This window comes from Mixophyes fleayi, chromosome 3, assembly GCF_038048845.1.
Source record: "Mixophyes fleayi isolate aMixFle1 chromosome 3, aMixFle1.hap1, whole genome shotgun sequence".
Classification (NCBI taxonomy): Eukaryota; Metazoa; Chordata; class Amphibia; order Anura; family Limnodynastidae; genus Mixophyes; species Mixophyes fleayi.
In genome coordinates, this window is record NC_134404.1 from 304,842,847 (window position 1) to 304,866,709 (window position 23,863).

The window sequence follows — 23,863 nt, forward strand, 5'->3', positions numbered from 1 at the left end:
AGCCCTGGCATTAAATTAATAACACGCACAAGTAATTAGGCATTCCTCCAGCCCCAACATTAAGATAATAGTATTCCCATTTAATAAATAAATCTATTTTTCTCCCTGAAAACAGCCCCAGCAATAAATTAATAGTATTTACATTTCATAAATATACCTATTTCCCGCACCCACCACTGCCATTAAATAATTCATAGTCACGTTTAATAAAGAGACCTTATTCTTTCCAAACTCCCCCCCACATTCAATAGTCCCCAAACCACCCCATCTTAAATAGCACCCATTAATTAGACACCACCTACCTCACACACAATACATTTCCACAAGCCCTCTGTGCCATCACACACATTACTGTGCCCCTTCATCACAACCACACGGTGCCCCTTAAGATCACACTGCGCTACCCATTCTGCTTCCCCCCTTCACCTGTTTCATCACTCTGTTCCATGCTGCCCCCCTTCATCACTCTGTGCCATGCTGACCCCCCTCTCCTTCATCATTGTGCCATGCTTCTCCCCCCTCTCCTATATCACTGTGCCATGCTGCTTCCCCCCCTCTCCTTCATCACTGTGCCATGCTGCCCCCTCCTCACCTTCATCACTGTGCCATGCTGCCCCCCTCCTCACCTTCATCACTCGGTGCTTTCTTTCTCTCTCCCCCATTCTTCTTCACTATGTCCCTTTCTGTTGTCCTCCCTTTGCCTCTGTTCCTTTACTTACCTTCTTTCATCTCTTTTCTTATCTTAACATCTGTCTTTTGTCTTGGTCCTCTCTGCGCTGCTCCGCACTGAATGTCGGGCGTGACTTGATGTCACACCCAATATTTTGTGCTAACGGAGCAGAGAGGAAGGAAGAGGGACATCATGTGATGTGAGTATTTGAGGGGTTTTTTGGGTTTTTTTTCACAATAATTAGTACCCTCCCCCCCTTTCGGCGGCCTTGCATATACCCATGTAAACCAATAAAGGGAAACCATAGTCTGTATTCAGATTCTGCTCTCTGTGTAAGCATCTCTGTTCCTATGGAGGGAGCTTGATACATTAATCAAGAGTGAATATAACCAGAGGCACAACCCGTAGTCCAGATAAAATTCAAATGTAAAGACTACAGGTTAGTAGCACTTATAATGGAAACATGTAGCTGCTGGAGAATCTTTAACTGTCTACATAAATCAAAACATCAACATACTTAAGAGTGAGCAAACAGCTCCTTATTGGTGAACTGAGGTAGGAACCCAAGAATTAAAGAAGAAACAAAAGGAGAACATTGGTGTAAATAGCATTTCAAACTGCGTATAAATCACATTTACCAGGTTATGACACACAAATGTACTGAAAAATACACATAAAAATTATTGCCGTTTTAAATACTCTCCCAATAACCTTTGAGATATTTGGTCCATTAATAAAGGAAGAAGAAATTCCTTAAAAAAGAAATTGCTGGCTTGTTTAACCCTGCATGGGAAATAATTAAAAAAATAAGTTACAATGTTAATGGGAAACATCTTATGCTGTATTAAAAAAAAAACTAAAATAATAAAAAAAAAAAAGATGTGCTGTTGTGATCAAAATGACAATTGCAGAGGAAACTCGCCAATAAATACTTTAATAACATAAAACAGTTTCACTACCTTCCCAGACACTTTATATAGAGCTAAAGAATGTACCAATGTGTCTACATGGAGTTGTTTGGTTTATATGTTGGTAATTAGCAAGTGCATTTCCTGACAACTAGATTTGGTAAGTGAATTAAGACACAGCACAGAGCAGGTCATGAAAGGCACCATTGTTAGTTTTTTTTTTTAATTCAGTCATGACTGACGTTATTTAACATAAGGCAGTAATCACATTAAACACCTCCCCCACCCCCCACAACAGTAAACCACATGAAACATAAACCGGCTCACAGCACATTGCTTGCACTTAACCAGATGAGAGACACATTTTAGATATTGGACCTGTCACCAGCACAGAAAGCAGCCATTTGTGGGCAGTACCAAAGTTCAGTCTAACAAATCCCTAGGAAGAAACAACATTACTAAGGCATAAGGTACAAGCAAAAATCGCCGCCCTCCTCCCTCCTCCCCCCTCACCCCTCACCCCGTCTCTCCTTACCTTGTCTCACCACCGCCGCCTCTCTGCTCCGTCTCCTCCCCTCCACTCACTTACACTAGTAAGTGGAGGGGAGGAGACGGAGCAGAGAGGCGGCGGTGGTGACAAAATAGCCTCTTTCCCCCTCCCCGTGCATCTGAATGCTGTGCGGCGGCCGTGACAGGTATGGTCAGCGGTCGCCGCACAGTTTTAAAGTCATTTAGTATTCTGTGGCGCCCTCCAGAGCCCGGCGCCCTAGGCAAGTGCCTAACCTTGCCTAATGGGAGCGCCGGGCCTGGTGGCGCTATATAAATAGATGATGATGAAAATGGCTACCTTCACTGTGAGTAGGTAACCGGGACATTTTAATGTTCTGCCATAGTATGTGAAGGTTTACAAAGATGCATTTTCATATTTGCTAAACATCAAAAGGTATAAGGATCTTTCAAGATAAATAAAAGTAATCTTACCAACTCCTCTTTCACTGGATGCTCCTTAGGATTAACTCCTTGAGTGGTCAAATATACTATAATAAAGGAAAAGGAAATTACTTGAGTTTTATATTCAGTTATGGACTTCAGCATCAACACTAAAGCACTACTTACCCCAGAACAATGAGTTTAATGTGTATGCAGACACCAAATCTAATTTTGCTTGTTCAAGTGGATCTATCTGAAATAAAATACAAACACTTACGCATGGTAGGGAAACAGTCATGATACTCTCACAGAAACAACACTTGTATAAAGGTGCTTAGCTGGCTTTAATAGGCAACTTATGAAACACATTTTTGGAATAACAACTGCATTTATTTATAAATGTTGTGACTGCTTGCACCCACGTTGGATGGCCTGCTAAGATCTAGACTAGGACATCCCGCAGGCCAGATGTGGTTGAATACTATATGTCAACACTGAACATACAGGAAATGAGTTAAGCATAAATGCCAGAGATGGAACACACAGTCCACTGAGGTCTGTGTGTGAGCCGGAGAGAGGTTCATGCCCCTCTGAGTGAATAAAATCTGTGAGCTGGGAAAGGAGAGTCTGCTTGGCATGAGGTGGAAAACAGTGATATAGCATGCTCTGGGAATGTGTAGCAAAAAATATTTTTTTATTATTATTGCAGTACCGTGTTAGCCAGAAAAATCTATGTAATGTTAAATACTTTTGTGTCAAAAAAGACAAAAGTATTATAAGAGTGATACCTTTATTGGCTAACAAAAAAAAAATATTATTATATTTGCTAGCTTTCAGAGCACAGAGGCCCCTTCATCAGTCAATTTTACAAATGAATGACTGAAAAAAAGGCAGAACATTTTAGAGCTATTACATCAAGAAATTTGTACAGAGGGGCGGTTACATAATTAAGATAAGCTAATGTAACAAAAAGGAGGTTTTCGTTATGGATGGAAGAGTAGAGGTCCTACGAGTTCAGAGGTCTGCAGTCTGCTGTGGGTGTGATAACAACATTCCACTCTTTAACTAAAGGGTTCAATCTAACACCTCGATCTATGACCCACTACATGGACACACTTTACACCCCACAGCAGAGTGCAGACCTCTGGGCTTTTACCTATTGAATACGGGCAATAGGACCCCGATATACTGTCCCACACTGGCATACACGGCTTACACAGGTTAGCAAAGCCCACACCAGCAAATAAAGGGTTAATTCATCACACCTCCAGACTGTTACACAAATGTAAATGAAAGCACACACTAGGCTTGTTAGTCAAATGTATTAACAAATCACACAACCGTCATTCAAAGGGTTAACTTGGTCAAGCTATATTCTTCTTAACAGGCTAATGGATTCGCTAGAGTATCAAGGATGCCCCTTATTAAATATATAGATTTAATATACAAAGGTACATGGCATTCAGATATAAAAAAACAATTAATAAACAATTTACATAACATACACAGGCAAAACAGTTTTTTTTAAAAAAGATTACATTCAGAGTATAACTTTTATGAGTTGTATAATCTGTGCCATGGGAAATTGTCTTGGAAGATGGACAGCTTATCAATGTGGATTGATTTTCCCAAAAGACTTGCAATTTGCCCCTTCACAACACAGGTTTTTACGCAAAATTAAATAGGACAGTCTTCACGGAGCAGCGTTGATGCTAATAGGGGGGCAGGCATGTCCCCTGGGTGTCACTATAGTTTGCTCACAAATATTCCAAAAGTTTTGACCTTTGGTATCTCTCCACAGATATATTCCAGAGACATAACTCCCCCTTCAATAAACAAGTCATAATCTCCTGCACATTTAAATACCAAACATGATTGAATTATGACAATGTGACAAACCTTTCCCAAAGACATGTGATTATAGCTGTTTCCTGATACCGCAAGTACCTGTCATTCATAACCCTGGTGTGATTTCTTCCCCTCAGTATGGAGTGGCACCCATATTTCCCAAAATATGAACTATGAAGACATTTTTCTTTGAAGTTCATATTTCTATATACCTGTAAAGGCAGCCTTCAAATGCTGCCTTTGTCTACAAGGATGTCAAGCTGTGAACTGCCCCACAAGGTCTATTCAAAAAATAACTTGTGTCAAGATATAGCTCACCGCAGGGGCCTTTGAAGCTGCTACAGGTGACACTGCTATCTTCTAACACTGGGATGTGCAGTCACCGAATACACACACAACAGACTTTCTGACTTCACAATTTACATTTCAGTAGCTCAATTTATCCATGGATTCATTTAATATACCATATTTGCACTGCAGTTAGGACTTAGGCCTTATTCCCCACAATTATATGATAGATTAACCCTTATAAATAACTAAGTTCTCTATGTTCACGACACCCTTAGCCTCCCATAAGAGCATGTGATATTGCCCAAATAACTGATGCCTGTCTCGTATTATAGGGGCCACCTTGCTAGTTCTGTGCTTAGATAACAAAAACTGCAAAGTTCCATGGGAGGGGTCCGTCTGCTCTCCCAAGAAGTGTCCGTGTGGTGTTCTGTGTAACGCCTAACCAGGAGACCAAATGTGTAACCTGAGAAGCAAGATAACAAATTCTAAGATTGGCCAAGGCCAGTCCTGCTGAATTTTTGCTTCTACATAAAGTGTTAAAGTACACCATAGCTCTTTTACCACTCCAGATCAGGGAAATTAGATGTTTATTAATGTTTTTGAAAACCTTCAATGGTAGATACACCCTGGAGTGCTGGAGGGGGTATAAGTTCTTCGGTTGGATCACCATTTTTTTTAGGATGATCCTACCATTGACCGTGAGAGGCAGCTTACATCATGTATGGCTTTTGGTCTTTAAATATTCTGTTAGTGGGTCAATATTTAGAGAAACATATTCTTATGAATGGGCTGTAATCCAGATAACTAAATATTTAAACCTGTTGGTCCACAGAAGTGACTGACAGTATACAGCACCTGGCGGAGGTTGTCACCCCATCGGAAAAACAACAGATATGTCCCAGTTAATCTTGAGTCCTGAATATAAACCTCAAGTCCTCAAGCATCTCTAAAAGGTGAGATAAAGACCTATCAGGTTCCTCAAGGAAGACCAACATGTCATCCGCGTAAAGTGCTATGCTGTCAGTGACTCCTCCCATCTTTATCTCTCTAATGTGTTCATGGGAGCGGATTAACCAGGACTGGGCTCAATCGCTAAAGCAAACAGGGCAGGGATAGAGGGCAGCCTTGTCAAATTCCCAGACCTAGACCAAACTGGGCTATTGTGAATCCATTACCACTCATTCTTGCCGCTGGTGCAGAATATAGTAGCCTAACAAAACTAGTAAACCTGGGTCCTAAGCCAAACCATTCCAGTACATGCCAGAGATAGTCCCACTCAACCGAGTCAAAGGCCTTGGCCGCATCCAAATACACATCAACTGCCCTCTCCCCAGTCAACCGGGTCCTCTGAATCTGCGTAAATAGTCTTCTAACATTAGTAAGCGTAGATTTGCCAGGCATAAAACCCATCTGATCTGGGTGGACAATCTCGTGAATGAACCCATTAAGTCGTATGGATAGAATTTTAGCATCTGTGGTAATCAGGGAGATAGGGCAATATGAACCCGGATACAAAGGATCTTTATCAGGTTTCAATATAAGGATGACTATGGCTTCAGACATAGATGGGGAAGTGAACCATACTCCAGCAATTGGTTATAGGTCTCTAACAGCCTAGGGACAAGGAATTATTTGTATTGTTTGTATACTTCTATCGGTATACCATCAAAGCCCGGCGCTTAATGGTTGGGAAATGAAGAGATGGCTGGCGCAATTTCCTCCTTAGTAAAGGGGTAATCCAAGAGGTCAACCACTTCTTGGTATAGCCTTGGGAGTCTTACACCATTGAGGTAGGTTATAAGTTGACTAGGCGTGTATCGAGCTTGCATGGAATATAGATTTCTATAGTATTCATTGAACACTCCTGCAATTTTGACCCCTGTAGATTGTTTAATATTATATTTGTCTATGATAGCTGGGATTGACCTCTTGGATATTTCATCTCTTGCTAGACAAGCCCACTAGCTCCCTCCCAAGTTGGCTTGGAAATATTGATTATGTCTGGAGAAGAGAAGCCTTTGACTGTGCTTGTCATATAGAAATTCAGTCCAATCAGACTGTGCTTGAAGCCAGTTCAGTCTATCCTCAACAGCACGAGACCTAATGAATAGGACCTGAATGTCTTGGCATCTCTGCTCCAGCTCTTCCTCTTTTTGCTTGTTAAGTTTTTTAATACTCGCTAACTCCCTTATAAACGTACCCCTCATAAAGGCCTTGAACGAGTCCCAAAGCATAGCCGAGTTGAACCCCCATCTCATTGTCTTTAAAGTACCCATTCCAGAGGCATGTAAGGCCAGTACTCCTTTCAAACAGATGTATTTTTAATAAAGTTATTTCTATTTTTAACAATGGAGTCTCAGATCTCTCCTTGGGTCAACACTGATCTACAGCAGCTGACAGAGAAAGCAGACAGTGAAGTTTACATTCAATAGTGGCTATCAGCAATGTCAGGCTAGGGGATATTAGATAGCAGAGAGTAAGGGCTTTACTATACTGGTGGAAACCCTTATAGTCATCATAATTGTGATGTTGCAGGTTTCCATGTACTTAACTAGGAAGCCTAGTTTTTCCCATTGAGTTGTATATAGCATACACATTGAGCATCATGTACAGTGACCGAGTTCCATTAACCATAAGTGACAGTTCCTGTTCATTTCCCAGGAATCTGACACTGTCATTGACAGCTACGCTATGAATATATGGACCCTCTGGAGCACATGGTCTCTATGTTCAGGTGCGGTCTATAAACAGAACCCTAAGCATAAATTTAAACCACCACCAAAGTAAAGGTTGGCTCTTTAATTCTGCATTACTTTGTTGACCCATCTTAACCCATGGTTTCAGGTAAATAAATGGGCGGCTAGTAACAACTCGCAAAAAAACATGTATAGAAAAAAATATTAATCATCAAAGGTTGATGAAAGTTTTTGATTTTTGTGTGACTCTATATTTAATTTTTGGAAATATAACAAAATCCACGCTCAACCACTATGCATGTTTGTTGCAAGTGATGCACGCTTACAACGTTATCGCTCTTTAGTCATTAAACATAGCCAGCAAGTAAATCATGCGCTCATTGTCTATTGTGTTGGAAGTTATTAATCAATAGTCCTAAAAATTACAGTATGCAGATATCTCAAGGTCATTCATTAACTGTCATAAATTCATTTTTGCAAAAAATTATAATATAAAACATTTTGTTTTATTAACATGTTTCAGCTAGATATTTTACAAAGTAAGTTTGTAAGTAAGATTGTTGCATTATTAATAACTTATCTCATTTTATGACAGCTTACTTATTCCATTTTCCACCCTTTAAAAAACCCACGCAACAAAAAGCAGCAGGGATATCGATTATTCAAAAATACATTACTTCCTAAGGTAGCCCCTCCTTGTAGTCAGTGCTCTGTGCACAGGGGCGGGCTGGGCCAGGCCCATAAAATCTATTTTGGGGCGGTCCTTGGTGTTTATTACTTATTACTCCCAGATGAGGGGCCAGTCACCTTCACCTATTGGCCGTGGATCCTTAGGATCTGACCCCCTCCCTCCCTTCCACTAGTGTGGCCTGGCCTCCCATTGATGACACGTGGCACGCGCACCACGTGACAGGTGCCATCCCATGTGTGAAGAGGAACATCCAGTGCGGCTGGAATAAGGTAAGTGCCGGCGGTGGCTTGGAGGTGGTATGTCAGCGAATAGTGTGTGTCAGCGTATAGTGTGTGTCAACTTATAGTGTGTGTGTGTGTGTGTCAGTTACATTGTGTGTCAGTACATATTGTATGTGAGGGGGCCAGTACATGGTGTGTGCGTGTGTGAGGGGGCCAGTTCTCCGACAGTACTGTGTGACGTCAGTGCAGCCTTCATGCCTTTAAATTTAAAACAGCAATGTCGGGACCCTGCAGGGACTCTGTTTAAACAGGGTCCCGACACTGTCGCTTTAAATTTAAAGGCATGAAGGGCACAATAACGTCACACAGTACTGCCGGAGAGCTGGCCATTCGGAAGGAGGTCCTGTCAGGCTTCTGCTGCAATCGGAGATGTGCACAGCCGTTTTTAAGGTAAGTCTGTTAATATACCTGTCATTTTTTCATTCAACCGTTTTTTTCTTGTAGGTGTGCTGTGTGTCGGATAAGCGATTACCACCGGATTTGAGAGCTATTAATTGAATGTGGGCTGTTTGGGGGAAATTAAGTCTACTTATTAAATGTGATTATGAATTATTTAATGCCTGGGATGGTTGTGGGAAATGGTTATATTTATTAAGTGTAAATGCTATTTAATTTATTGCTGGGGCTGTTTGGAGGAAGAGAAATAGGTCTGTTTATTAAATTGGAATACTGTTTAATGTTGGGGGGGAAATAGGTCTATTTATTAAATGTTTATGCTATTAATTTAATGTCAGGGCTAGTTGTAGGGAAGTAGAGCTATTTATAAAATGTGAGTGTTATATTGGTTGGAGTTTTCTAAATTTCATGTACCCTTTTTTTCCAAATAGGGCATCCAACATTCCAGGATCCAGACAAGCAGCAACTGACCTAAAGATACCAGCAGCCAAGAAAATAATCATCACATCCAAAAGGACTAAATGAAGACAATGCAAGATCAATGGATCTCTATGCTGTACCATGTGTGCACAATGGGCTGGAATGAGAAAATAATGACTAGATTTCCATCTTATCTACACAAGTCCTTATGGTGGCTTCATATACATTGTTATTGCAGGAGATGCTGGGCAAGCGTCTAACCGGTCCTAGTGCCATAAGAAGTGATCCTACTGCTAGTCTTAAGCATCAATCTGCCGGTTCTTTCAATTTAGCCTCCCACGTGTGCAGCCAAATTAGTCATTTATCCTGTTGTTTTCTCTCATACCGTGTGGCCGGCTTTACAGGTAATTGGCATCTTTATGTTTAGAAGAAGAGATAAGCTGCTATGATTGTAACCATGAAGTGACATTATTCTTCGTGTGGGAGACCAATTTGCATACACACTTTAATTAGTGGCTTAATAATCGTTGTAATTTGTACATTAAGTCTTCACTAGCTGAGATAATGTTTAATATCCCAAAAGTAAAAATGAGCTATTAGATACAGTATTAGAGTATACATATTCAAACATTAATGATGGGTAAAGAGTTACTTTATACAGATGACCTATTTTAGTTAGGTTAACCTCTAAATTGCATGTGTTTTGACATCTAATGAGATTTTGTGAAAGTTTAGTCTGACTGACTAAATTAAATGAAATTAAGGAAAAGCCCATTAGAAAATAATGCAAATGATGGCTATACTTTGCAGTAAGAAACGTATCATCACTGCAGAACATTACTGCCCCCACCAAGCACATATAGTCATGGCCAAAAGTTTTAACAATGACACAAATATTATTTTTCACAAAGGCTGGTGCCTCAGTTTTTATGATGACAATTTGCATATACTCCAGAATTTAATGAAGAGTGATCAGATGAATTGCAATTAATTTCAAAGTCCTTCTTTGCCATGACAATGAACGTTATCCTAAAAACAACATTTCCACTGCTTTTCAGCCCTGCCACAAAAAAACAGCTGACATCAGGGGGTAAATGTATCATACCCCGGTTTTGTCAACTCCCGCGAGTTGAAAAGCAGTGACAAAACCGGGGTATGATACATTTACCCCCAGGTCAGTGATTCTCTTTTTAACACAGATGAGAGTGTTGACAAGGACAAGGCTGGAGATCACCCTGTCATGCTGATTGAGTTAGAATAACAGACTGGAAGCTTTAAAAGGGTGCTGATGCTAGAAATCATTGTTCTTTCTCTGTTAACAATGGTTACCTGCAAGGAAACACATGCACATGCACATAAAGGGCTTCATAGGCAAGGATATTGCTGCTAGTAAGATTGCACCTAAATCAACCATTTATCGGATCATCAATAACTTCAAGGAGAGAGAGGTTTATTAGTTGTGAAGAAGGCTTCAGGTGTCCAAGAACATCCAGCAAGCGCAAGGACCATCTCCTAAAGTTGATTCAGCTGCGGAATCGGGGGCACCACCAGTGCAGAGCTTGCTCAGGAATGGCAGCAGGCAGGTGTGAGTGTATCTGCACGCACAGTGAGGCGAAGACTTTTGGAGGATGGCCTGGTGTCAAGAAGGCCAGCAAAGAAGCCACTTCTCTCTAGGAAAAACGTCAGGAACAGACTAAGATTCTGCAGAAGGTACAGGGATTGGACTGCTGAGGACTGGGGTAAAGTAATTTTCTCTGATGAATCCCCTTTCAGATTAATTGGTGCATCTGGAAAAATGCTTGTCTGGAGAAGGAAAGGTGAGCGCTACCATCAGTCCTGTGTCATGCCAACAGTAAAGCATCCTGAGACCATTCATGTGTGAGGTTGCTACTCAGCCAAGGGAGTGGGTTCACTTACAATTTTGCCTAAGAACACAGCCATGGAAAAAGAATGGTGCCAAGACATCCTGCAAGAGCAACTTCTTCCAACCATCCAAGAACAGTTTGGTGACGAACAATGCCTTTTCCAGCATGATGGAGCACCTTGCCATAAGGCAAAAGTGATAACTAAGTGGCTTGAGAAATTGTGGTTAATACTTAAGAGGCAGGTGGACAAACAAAAACCCACAAGTTTTGACAAGCATTATTTAGGCAAGAATGGGCGGCCATCAGTCAGTATGTGGCCCAGAAGTTCATTGACAGCATGCTAGGGCGAATTGCAGAAGTCTTCAAAAAGAAGACTCTCTGCATAAACTTAATGTAATTGTCAATAAAAAGCTTTTGACACTTATGAAATGCTTGTAATTTAACTTCAGTATTTCATAGCAACATCTGGCAAAAAGGTCTAAAAACACTGAAACAGCAAAGTTTGTGAAAACCAATACTTGTGTCATTCTCAAAACTTTTAGCCATGACTGTACACCAAGAAGGTGGCTCATCACAGTCATTATCTTTTCTCTCCCAGAGTGCCAAACCATGTACCACCTACCTGCGGTGCAATTAGAGCCATCAGGGCCAACTACACCAGTGAGCAGGTGGATCTGACATTTAAAATACATTCCCTAACATCCTATCTATAAAATGTATATTTGTATATTTTTGGTTAGTAGTTCTTTTAACACTTAATTTTAATGCACTGCTCAAATGCTAGTGGAGGGGGGCGCTTTTGGTATTTTATACCTGGGGTCTCATTTAGAGTTAGAAGGTGCAATTATGCATCTTGGCAAGTCCTCCATGTTGTGCTGAAGGGAAGGCAGACTTAAAATGTGTGTACCGATTTAAAGTTGGGAGGGGGTACATATCCTAGCTGAGCTCACAGTGTAAAATAAGGCTGCCTATTATATGTGTACCACATGCATAGCAGACAGTATTTTCAATGCATGCAAAAAACAAATGTATTTGCACCCCTTGCATTGCAACATAGTTTGCACCCTTTAGCTCCATACATTTTGGGTACGTCCTTCTACTACTCACTGACTTTCTGAGACTCCCCCCATGGCAGTAGTATATTTACACATAGCCAGAGGACCTCACGCACATGGCCAATGTCTAACTTTCAGTTTTTGTGATTTATGCTAACCGCGGTGGTCACAGAGCTTCTTAAGCAAGGGGTGAATTTTTTTCTTTAACATAGTAAATTAAAACCATATAATACCAATAGAAAAAAGCTATCAAAGAAATATCCGTTCTTGCCCCAGCTCTATTGTGGATATTACCTGTTGCCCCCTCTCCAAATACAGATGAGAGGGGACTTACTCAAATTTTTGTTTTTTGTTTGTAATGGATATATTTTAGTTTAGTGAAGGCAGGGGGGGCACCATAGGATCCCCCCAAACAATGGGCAGCAAAGATCTATAGACATTTATTATTTCATTTGTAAGCACTATTGGATATGAAGGCTAGTTATGACAACTTGATTTAATTTTTTGCACATAGTACGCAAACAACAAGGGCAGAACATGATTTTTACTTTCTTTTATCTTTATTTCATTATTTAAAACAGGATGCAAAATTTAGTTCAAATGAAATATCATCGGAAAGCTGAACTCTTCCTGAAAAAATTAAAAAAATTAAAAAAAAATATATATATATATATATATATATATATATATATATATATATATATAAACAAAATATATAAAAAATAAATAAAATACTGACACAATATTATATAGTGGGGAATGTGTTCATGTGAATGATGCTGAGAGTGATGTACACTACAATTGCCCTGCACTATGGGATAGTTAGCCTCAGGGGCAAGACTTAGCTCAACAGCCTACATTTTAAAAGAAAAAAAATTGCAGGTAGCCCAATGACCCAGCCCAAGGTGCACCCCGCGCTCCAGCCCAGCCAGCCCCTATTCTGCAACATTAGCAGGAAGATGTACACTCTGGCTGTAAGAAATAATAATACATTTATGGGGAAAAATGTCCATGTCATGAATACTTCTTTTTTTCCAATGAAAGTCTCTTGAGAATGACCCCACAAACTACAGACTGTAAAATCAACTTTCTTAGGGGCATATTCAATTAGGTTTCCGGTCCACGGTAACGCGCATTACCGTGCGAAGTGCGCAGTATTGACGGTATTACGGTACTTCAATAAAACAGATTTTCCTATTCAACCCTATGAGGGGCACACATTATTGCGGTACCGTGGCGTTACTGCGGCGCGGAAACCTAATTAAATATGCTCCATAGACTCATCTGAGAATCTAAAGGCAATTCTGTCCCGTCCTGTAAAATCTACAATAAATCATTGGCTGCTGTAATTATTACTTACTTTCTGAAGACCTTGAAACAGACATTATTTTGTTCAATGTTTTTATCAACAGAATTATCAAAGGCCAAAAGATATACCTGGATCTCCGCGGCGTATTCCTCTGCACTTGTGTCCTCGTCATCCATTTTCTCCTGGGTGAATAAAATAGTACACAAATGTTTTGGTTTTGTTTTTTTTTTTATGAAAACAAAATCTATAAAAACCATTTGCCTTTTTATTAGAACAGATTTTTTTTGTTCTATCAAACACATCGCTGTTGCTTTTTATATTTTGTTTACCCTAAACAACAATTCACCTACTTTTGTAATTTTCTAATATATAGTTGTTTTTTTTAATGTTTTCTTTTTAAGTTGTTACAAACCTAATTTAACCACCTGGAGGATTGCAGCTGTACATGCCAGCGGTTCACTAAGAATATTATTTAAAAATTAAATTCACCAGGATACACTAAACTAACAAAAACAAACTAAGGGGAAAAAAATTCTGTGAACTAGAGTACCCAAATGCCAAAACAAACAACGTCACGGCACGTTCACACCGAGAGATGATGCCATACCTCACAGAGCCCGAATGCCCACAGGGTAATCCTGTTCTAAATCCTTTAAAATGATTGTGTTAGATAAGGGAGTGGCTGGTAAGAAATACTGTTGAGATACTATAACAGGATGAGACTGGAACAGGTTGAGAAATACCCATCACGTACACAGCTAGGAAGAGCACACTTTTCATTTGTTTGAATAACAAACTAAGTGAATGGCATATTTCCACATGGCATTATGAAAAGTAAAAGTGCATATTGTGTCCTCTATCAGTGCCAAGGTGTTTTATGTTAAAAAAAACAGTTCTCATGTGTAATATTAGTGTCAATGGGTCACTGACACTAATCCCTTACCATTTGCTATGGTACAACGACTAACACTCATGCCTTGGCCTCAAGGATTGCCACAGAGAGTTCTGTGCAAATAGTCTACACGCAGACAGCTCATTAATAGTTAAAATTGAATTCTTGCTAAAAATAACTGTGCTTTAGGATATAGACTTCGCTGAATTTAGTAAGAATAATATAACGACCGATGGTTTATCACATAGTAGAAGTGATAAACCATTGTGAACGGGCATAAACACTGCACTAATTACAGTTGTAGATCACAGAAAACAAACAAACCAACAACAACAAAATTGTGCAAAAAGCTATAGAACAACTATGTTCTCTGTAAACGTTCAGAGAAATTAATCACACTTTTGATTATATTGTCCTATGATTTAACAAAGGTTTCTACATATGCAAACTATATTACCACTAGAGATGGTCACTGACCCCCGTGTTTTGGTTTTGGATTCGGTTTTGGATCTGAATTACCGTCGTGTTTTGGTTTTGGTTTTGGTTTTGGTTGGTTTTGTTTTGCTATTTTGTTGGAAAATCAATGTTTTTGGGCCTAAAATAACCCAATTTAGTGCTCCAACTGTTTTAGAGATAAGTAATCTAATTGTAGAGGTAATAAATCATCCAAAAAACAGTTTAATTCTTCGTTGGTAGGCCTTCATTTATTCTACACACAAAACAGATTGTCTTCCTCTCCATCTATGCATATTGGCAATGCAGCCATCATCTTTGGATGTATATTACACCCTACACTTATGGTTAAATATGTAAAGAAATGGAAAAAGGCAGTTTGCTTTCTGTCTCTATAGGCCCCCCTCCACTTGTTTAAAAAAACAAAAAATTCAGCCGTTATAGACTGTACAATATTAATTGAAATGGACAAAGCCAGTTTGGTTTCTGGCTCTCTAGGCCCCCCTCCACTTGTCGAAAATACAAAAAAATTCAGCCATTATAGACTGTACAATATTAAGAGAAATGGACAAAGCCAGTTTGGGGTCACTCTGTCTATGACACCCTACCCTTAAGGATAAATTGCCCAAACAGCAGCCTTTCAAGACGGTACGTGATATGGAAATGCCACAACTCCCTTTCCTCTTTGGGGGTAGATTGCACCCTACACTTACATAGAAAGTTTTAAAAAGATGTTAACGTCATCATCTTCAGCTTCATCCTCACCCTCATCAGTGTGTACGTCATCATCACAGACTATCAATTCATCGCCGCTTGAATCCGCCATTAGAGAACAGTCAGTACTTGGATGTCTTGGATGGTGAAGGCCTTCCTCGTGGAAGATGTAGTTCATTTTTATAAACATCTTTTTCTTCACATTTTTGGGAAGTAACCTTCTACGGCGATCGCTGACTAAGTTCCCTGCTGTGCTGAACACTCGTTCAGAGTACACACTGGAGGGTGGGCAGCTTAGGTATTGCAAAGCAAGTTTGTACATGGGTTTCCAAATGGCCTGCTTTTCTTCCCAGTAAGGAAAGGGACTGTCTGACATTTCCATATCAACTACCTCTTGAAAGTAATCCTCCACCATCCTTTGCATGTTTTATACCAGTATTGGATGAAGTTATGGGCAAAGTGACAAATTTTTTTGAAAAATCCTTCAAACCAGCCCAGGGGGTAAATGTATCAAAATGCGAGTTTGCCAGCGTGTTTAAATTGCGGCAAATCGCGGGTGTTTACCCGCGATTTTTTTTAAAAAAATGGAAATGTATCAAGCTGCGATTTTGAGAGTCATGTTCAAAATCGCTGGTCATCTCTTGCGATTTTGAACGATGTAAACACTCACAAGTTTAGCTAACTCTCCTGTGTTTGCCAAACTCACCTGTGTTGTAACAGTGAGTTGTCAACACATCACTGTTACAATGGGCCTGCTAAAAAGTGAAAGAATAGCTAAAAGTAAAAAAAAAAAAAGCGTGGGGTCCCCCCGCTATTTATGCTTAACCCTAGTGCTGCCTGACTAGTGCTGGTCCCATGAAAATCGGGGAAAAATTTTGCGTGGGGTTCCCCTGATTTTCACTTTACCAGCACTAGGCAAACCAGCCAGGGTTGGTGGCACTATAGCAGGGGGACGCGCGGCAGGGGTCCCCCTGCCATAATGACTAACCAACCCTAGACTGTTCAGCGCTAGGCTGGATTCCCTAGGGAGTGGGGTCCGCCGAAAAAAACGAGCGCCCCCCCCCCCCCCCCCCTAGAAAGATAAAGTATTAAAAAAACAAACTGACACCAATTTTTTTTGTGGAACTACAAGTCCCAGCCAGCCAGGTTGCCAAAAACAGTGTGGCCATGCTGGTGCTTGTATAACTACAAGCACCAGCATACCCACGGCAGCCAGGGCATGTTGGCACTTGGAGAACCACAAGTGCCAACATGCCCTGACATCCCTGGCTTGCTGGGCCCTGTAGTTCCACAAAGAAAAAAGTTAACAAAACCACAAGTCCCTCATAAACACCATATATATTTATTAAAAATAAAAACCCCACAATAAATACACTACCCATCCTCTTTTTTACCACATCTATTTAATAAAAATAAAAAAATAAAAATACTTACCAATGATGTCTTCTTTCTTCTTACTAAGGTCCCGGCTTGCCCCAGTCCCTTAATATTTATACCTCCATCTTGACGGCTTGCCCCAGTCCCAGCCATTTTATACCTCCATAAACGATTCTTGAGAAACAGGAACACTTTGCCCAGAAGGGGACCATATTTGTACAGTAAATACAGCTTATGCAAGTAGTGTTGCGCATGCGCAATGAGCTACGTTACTTGCGTAAGCTCTAGGTACAGTATTAGGTGATTCCCCGACTAGCGTGGGAAAATCACATAATACTGTACTTTGAACTTACGCAAACAACGTAAGCTCAGTGCGATACGGACCTCCTACTAGGTAGGAGGTGTTTGCGGCGTCTCAAGACTTTTTTCATTTTTCTTCAAGCAAGAACACAGATTCGGGATGTACAAATATGGGCCCCTTCTGAGCGAAGTGTTCCCGTTTCTCAAGAATCGTTTATGGAGGTATAAAATGGCTGGGACTGGGGCAAGCCGTCAAGATGGAGGTATAAATATTAAGGGACTGGGGCAAGCCAGGACCTTGGTAAGAAGAAAGAAGACATCATTGGTAAGTATTTGTTTTTTTTTATTTTTATTAAATAGATGTGGTAAAAAAGAGGATGGGTAGTGTATTTATTGTGGGGTTTTTATTTTTAATAAATATATGTGGTGTTTATGAGGGACTTGTGGTGTTGTTAACTTTTTTCTTTGTGGAACTACGGGGCCCAGCAAGCCAGGGATGTCAGGGCATGTTGGCACTTGTGGTTCTCCAAGTGCCAACATGCCCTGGCTGCCGTGGGTATGCTGGTGCTTGTAGTTATACAAGCACCAGCATGGCCACACTGTTTTTGGCAACCTGGCTGGCTGGGACTTGTAGTTCCCCCAAAAAAATTGGTGTCAGTTTGTTTTTTTAATACTTTACCGCCGTATTACCCTACTACCCACAGCCCAGGGGTAGTAGGAAGAGCCCTAGTGCTATCAGCACTGGGCTGGTTCTTTCTAGGGGGGGGGGGGGCGCTCGTTTTTTTTGGCTGACCCCACTCCCTAGGGAATCCAGCCCAGCGCTGAACAGTCTAGTGCCGCCAACCCTGGCTGGTTTGCCTAGTGCTGGTAAAGTGAAAATCGGGGGAACCCCACGCAAACTTTTTCCCCGATTTTCACGGGACCAGCACTAGTCAGGCAGCACTAGGGTTAAGCATAAATAACAGGGGGACCCCACGCTTTTTTTTTTTAACTTTTAGCTGTTCTTTCACTTTTTAACACTGCCAGGGCAGTGTAACAGTGATGTGATGATACAACACGCTGCTATCAAGCAGCGTGTTGTATCTGGCGTGTTTAGAAGCAAACTCTCCTGAGTTTGCTAACTCGCAGCTTCATACATTGTAGACTTGTATAGCTGCAGTGGCAAACAGTGGTGAGTTTGATCTCTGGCAATTTTGCAAGTAGCGATTTTGACAGAAGCAGAACTCTGGCGATTTTGTATGAAAACTCAGCTTCATACATCGGCGAGTTTCAACTCTCCCGAGAAAATCGCTGGAGTTGCAAACTCGCAGTTTGATACATTTACCCCCAGATGTGAAATTGTTCTGGTCTGCCCCCTGCCTCTTCCCTGCTTCTTTTTGGGAAATTTTATTTTTTACGAGCAGCAGCAGCTTGAGAAAGTGAAGGAGGACACGTTGTCAAGCCGAGGCCCAGTTCAGCGGCCAACTTGCTGAGCAATAGCTCCTTGCAAAAGTTCACATCTCGTCATTTACAAGTAAAGACTCAATGTAGGTTTTAAACCTTGGATCAAGCACAGTGGCCAAAACGTACTGATCCGAGTTCAAGATCTTAATAACTCGAGGATCATTGTGAAGCAAATTAAGTACTTGATCGACAAAGCCAACATACTTTGCTGAATTGCTTGCTTTCAGCTCCTCCTTCATTTTCTCAAGCTGCTTTTCCAATAGTCTAATTAAAGGAATGACTTGGCTCAAACTAGAAGAGTCTGCACTCACCTCACACGTCACATCTTCAAATGGTTTCAGCACCTTGCACATGACTGAAAGGATTCCCCACTGTGCAAGAGTGAAATACATCCCCTCTCCTTTCCTAATGTCATGGCTTGTGCAATATGCTTGGATGGCTTTGCGCTGTTCTCCATCCTCAGAAGCATGAAGTGGATTTTTTTGTTTTATGCCCAGGCATAACAATGGCCTTTTTCTTGTCACGTGCCAGAACTGCTGCCACTGGTGCAGGACTTACACAAACAACCTCATCCTCATCAACATCCTCATTAGCGCCCTCGTCGCCTATAAAAATCTCCCCCTCATCCTCTTCTAATTCCAAAGTGGCATCCTCAATTTGGGTATCACCGGCTACACTCGGGCTATTAAGGCACACATCAGCAGAATACTCACGATTAGACATCCCACTTTTGATTGGACTCTCCACAGGGATTGTTGTCCTTTGTGAATCAGAGCAAACATTATCCTCTAATGCCGTACTGTTATCTTGCAGCTCGGCTTTGACGCATAACAATAGTTGTGCACCAACTGTAGGCTCAGTAACTTTTTGGGATCTGTCACTAATAGCCAAAGGTGAAGGCCTCATTCTCTCTTTGCCACTGCGTGTGTAGAATGGCATGTTGGCAATTTTTTTTTTTATCGGCACTTATCTTTTGCTCAGTAACACTTCTTTTTCGCTTCAACACAGTACAAAAAAAAAATGTATTTTGTTTTTTGGACTGATTTCGAAACACTCTGCAGTTTGACATCGCCTTGCCCAGATGATGTACTGGGAACACTAACATCAGGACTGGTGACAGAACCTGGTTGCTCATTCTGATCAAATGTGGACTGCTTTGAATCAATTCGAAATTATTTGGTAGATACTGCTGACATATATGACTTTTGACAGCCAGAAATATTTATGCACAATTATGGGGGGACACCCCAAAAGCACTGAGGAGTGCTAAAAATTATTTGGTAGATACTGCTGACAGATATGACTTTTGACAGCCAGAAATATTTATGCACAATTATGGGGGACACCCCAAAAGCACTGAGGAGTGCTAAAACTTATTTGGTAGATACTGCTGACAGATATGACTTTTGACAGCCAGAAATATTTATGCACAATTATGGGGGACACCCCAAAAGCACCGGGGAGTGCTAAAAATTATTTGGTAGATACTGCTGACAGATATGACTTTTGACAGCCAGAAATATTTATGCACAATTATGGGGGACACCCCAAAAGCACTGAGGAGTGCTAAAAATTATTTGGTATTACTTGTATACCCACAATCCCCAAAGCTGAACCCACAGGGTGATACGGAACCGGCAGAGTCCTGGGAAAAGCAGCAGCCGGTTAATTTTGTTAACCAACTTAAAAAAAAAAACAGGAGGAATAATCCCATATTTCTCCTGCCCCCACCCCTAACAATATGTCACCGATAGAGAGCTTACAGTAATCAGGCCCTGAGCAATTGACAGTCTTCCTCAGTGAACGCACAAGAAGTGAGTGTAAGATTCAGACCAAGGTCCCTTTAGGTCAAGGTTTCTCATGTCTAAGTTAAAAATTACTTGTGACTCACCAAGGCTGCCATGGGAGGATGCGTTGCTGTAAAGCTCATCATCATCACCATTTATTTATATAGCGCCACTAATTCCGCAGCGTTGTACAGAGAACTCATTCACATCAGTCCCTGCCCCATTGGAGCTTACAGTCTAAACCCTGAAACACACACATACACACAGACAGACAGAGAGAGAGACTAGGGTCAATTGGATAGCAGCCAATTAACCTACCAGTATGTTTTTGGAGTGTGGGAGGAAACCGGAGCACCCGGAGAAAACCCACGCAAACACGGGAAGAACATACAAACTCCTCACAGATAAGGCCATGGTCGGGAATTGAACTCATGACCACAGTGCTGTAAGGCAGAAGTGCTAACCACTACGCCACCGTGCTGCCAGATACAGGGAATGGTAAAATAAAATAAAAATGAAAGTAGATATGGGGGAGAATAATAATCACTAAGGCAGGGAGGATAAGGGAGCCTGTAAATTATAAAAGGGAAAAAGGAGGAATAAAAAAAAATACTACATGAATGGCGGAAAAGAAAATAAACACGATTAGGTAAGGCTAAAAAAGGGAAAATACAAAATGTATTCCCCCGCAGTATAGTGTGTGCATAGCTCTGCAGCTGTTCTTATATGACACACAACATTTTATGTAATTCTGAGTAGCTGCTATCAATTGATGTATAAGAACAATTGCACAGTACCACTTCTAGTGTCATTTACACTCAATATCATAGTGTCTCTGAAAGTGTTATTCAAATGTTGACAAAGGGGGTGTTCATCAGCTAATGAAGTGTATAAAGAATTGTGTTACAGTGTGAAACATTTAATATATATTGTATAGGACACATTTTAAAATTGCACAGGATTTCAATAGGCAACATGGATTTGGCTGACTTGCCAATCTCTATCTGGCCCCTCCACTGGCAGTGACACTCCTGTCTAGACCGGAGTCAAGCCAAAACTCATAAAAGGCATTGCAGACACTGGGTGAAACAGGAGTGGTTTAGCTTAGTTGCAGTGAGCTTGTCAATACAAAGATCAATGAAAAGTACAACCTCTGCACTCAGATGGTCCGGACAGGATTCTTTGCCTACCTGTCAACCATCGGGAACATGAGTATAGTGAGCTCAGGGGAGGGCTGGCACATTTTAGCCCGGGGGGCAAGACTTGACTCAACAGTCTATTAGGAACATTTTAAAGGAAAAAAAATGCAGGAGACCCAGCCCAAGGAAGCCCACATCGGTACCAGCCCAGCCTGCCCCTGAGAGTAAGCTGCTGCTGGAAGCCCACTGCTGCTGGGGGGGGAGTGATTTCCCCGATCGCCCCCCTCGGATTAGAGAGAGTCTGTCCTTCAAAACCTTTATTCTCAGAGAATAAACTGGGAAATGTGACCCTTCTCTCAACATTGTGTATATTTTATGTTAAATATAGTATAGGAGTTAATTATTATTTATTTATTTATGGAATTTATTATAGTATATATGCTGTACACACAACAATGCAAAAAGGTCCTTTGCATACTAAAATATGTCAAGGTTATGTGTTTGTCTCATTCAATGATTTTTGTTTATATATTGAATTTTCACACATCTTAGTTTGTTACCAGCCAAAGAGTATTTAATTTCAGTGTATCAATACATTCCTTCTGCAAAAAAAAATATAATTCATTGCAAACAAGCATCTAATAGCAGTCGGAGAGCAGGGTGGGGAGGGGACAGAACACAGGTGTGCGTAGGGGGAGGGGATGGGGGATCAGAGCTCCAAGAAAAAGAGAGGGAGGGAGAGAAAGATGAGTGTGGGAACGAAAACACATTCAGGGCGGTGTGACCTGCACAACTTCCACCCCAGACCCTGGAGGGGGAGAAAAGAGTGTGAGGACCTCATTGGAAGGAACTGGAGCCGACACACCACAGTGGAGCCCTCAAGTGGGCAGAAAGGTAGAAGGAAAAGATTGAGACTTAGCTGTTGAGGGCATAGGGAGCTGCTCACTGGGTGCCAGGCAGCATGGCGTGGTGAAAAGTGTACCAAGGGTCCCACACTTTGTGGAAATTTTAAACTTTGTCCCAAAGGCTCGTGATGTATTCCATCAATAAAATACCCGTGAGACTTGACATCTGCATGTACAACAACTGATCTACATGCCTTGATCTTCAATTCCTCAAACGTAAATTTAAATCCCTTGTAGATATGTAAATCATAGTTGCCTAATCTTCCGGAATGTCCGGGAGACGCCTGAATTTCTGGGAGTCAGAGCAGGGCAACCTCCCGGTTCCTAACCACCTCAATAGTAAAGTAGCAGGGGGTGGAGCTTAGGATGTGAATCACGTGTTATCGTGGCCGTGCCCCGTGCTCCAATTGGGCAGAAAATGTGATTGATGTTTAAGGGACAGAGCCAAATGATGCGATCCGTCGGGCCCTAACCACATCACGGCCATCTCCCCCGATCTCCCGAAGCAGTCCTTGTCAAAGTTGGCAAGTAGGATGTAAGTATATCCTGTATTTAAAAGACTATTACTGTAATTTATTTGCTGTGGAAGGCTTTTCAGTATCTTTTTAGCCCACATTACTTTAACCTTATACACTTCATAAAATAGCTCATTGTTTACTTGAATCCTTTCCACGCTCCTTTTGCACTATCCAGACCACACCTAATCCAGTCCGTTGCCACTTAAATAACATCAACCTTTTCATAACAACCACATTAAAGTAACTGTATCCATTTTCTCAATTGTAATTCTTGTTTTTATTCATATATCTAAGTTGGCGAATCCCTGGTTTGTTTTATGTTTCTTGTCTGCAGTAAAACATTCTGGACCTGAGTCATTAAGGCAAAAAAGGATTAAATGTTCTCTGGGACAAACCATGTTACAATGCAAGGGTTGCAAATTAGTTTATTATTTTGCACATAAGTTAAATACTGGCTGTTTTCTCATCTAGCACACAACTACTTAATAGCTTTATTACTGAAATTTAAAGTTGATCTAGGACATACCCTACCCCAACTATAAATCTGTCCCCACATTTTAAATTTACCTCCCCCTCCAATGGAACGTGGTGTTACACATGTGCAAATGTTACTCCTTTTTTATGCTTTGCTCTCCTTAATGACGCAGGCCCTCTATGTAAACTGCTTTTATTAAATCCGGTCTACACGGATCTCATAGTTCTAGCAGGGAGGCTGGATAGAAGTCACTCCTGAACTGCCCTCTGCTGTGGGAATTCAACTTAAAATTATATTAATAAAAGTAAAACATCTATATTAAAGGACAGTGCAGATTTAAGCATTCATTACACTGCTGAGTTAACTTGTCAGTTCAGAAGTAGGGATGGGGAGGTTTATATGCTTATTCCCTCTTTTACCAAGTATTAACTCTTGCTGGCTAGCTCTCCGAAAGGTTGTTAAAATTGAGGGGGGCGGTTGGGGCACATGATTTCTTTTAA

General features: G+C 41.0%; 1 protein-coding gene and 1 long non-coding RNA gene across 3 annotated transcripts in view; one reads left to right on the forward strand and one right to left on the reverse strand.

Moving 5' to 3' along the window:
* The window catches only part of LOC142144756 (uncharacterized), a 144,812-nt gene that overhangs the window by 93,285 nt on the left and 27,664 nt on the right, over nucleotides 1–23,863 (forward strand). The window lies entirely within an intron of this gene.
* The window catches only part of LOC142144759 (uncharacterized), a 36,773-nt gene continuing 14,620 nt past the window's right edge, over nucleotides 1,711–23,863 (reverse strand). The window contains exons 2-4 of one of the 2 annotated variants that reach the window (XR_012689783.1): nucleotides 2,695–2,761; nucleotides 2,560–2,615; nucleotides 1,711–2,017 (exon numbers count right to left, since the gene is read on the reverse strand). This is a non-coding gene — a long non-coding RNA (uncharacterized LOC142144759). Of the gene's footprint in view, nucleotides 2,018–2,279; nucleotides 2,616–2,694; nucleotides 2,762–23,863 lie in introns of those variants that run through there. The other variant, XR_012689782.1, reaches the window with a different exon arrangement.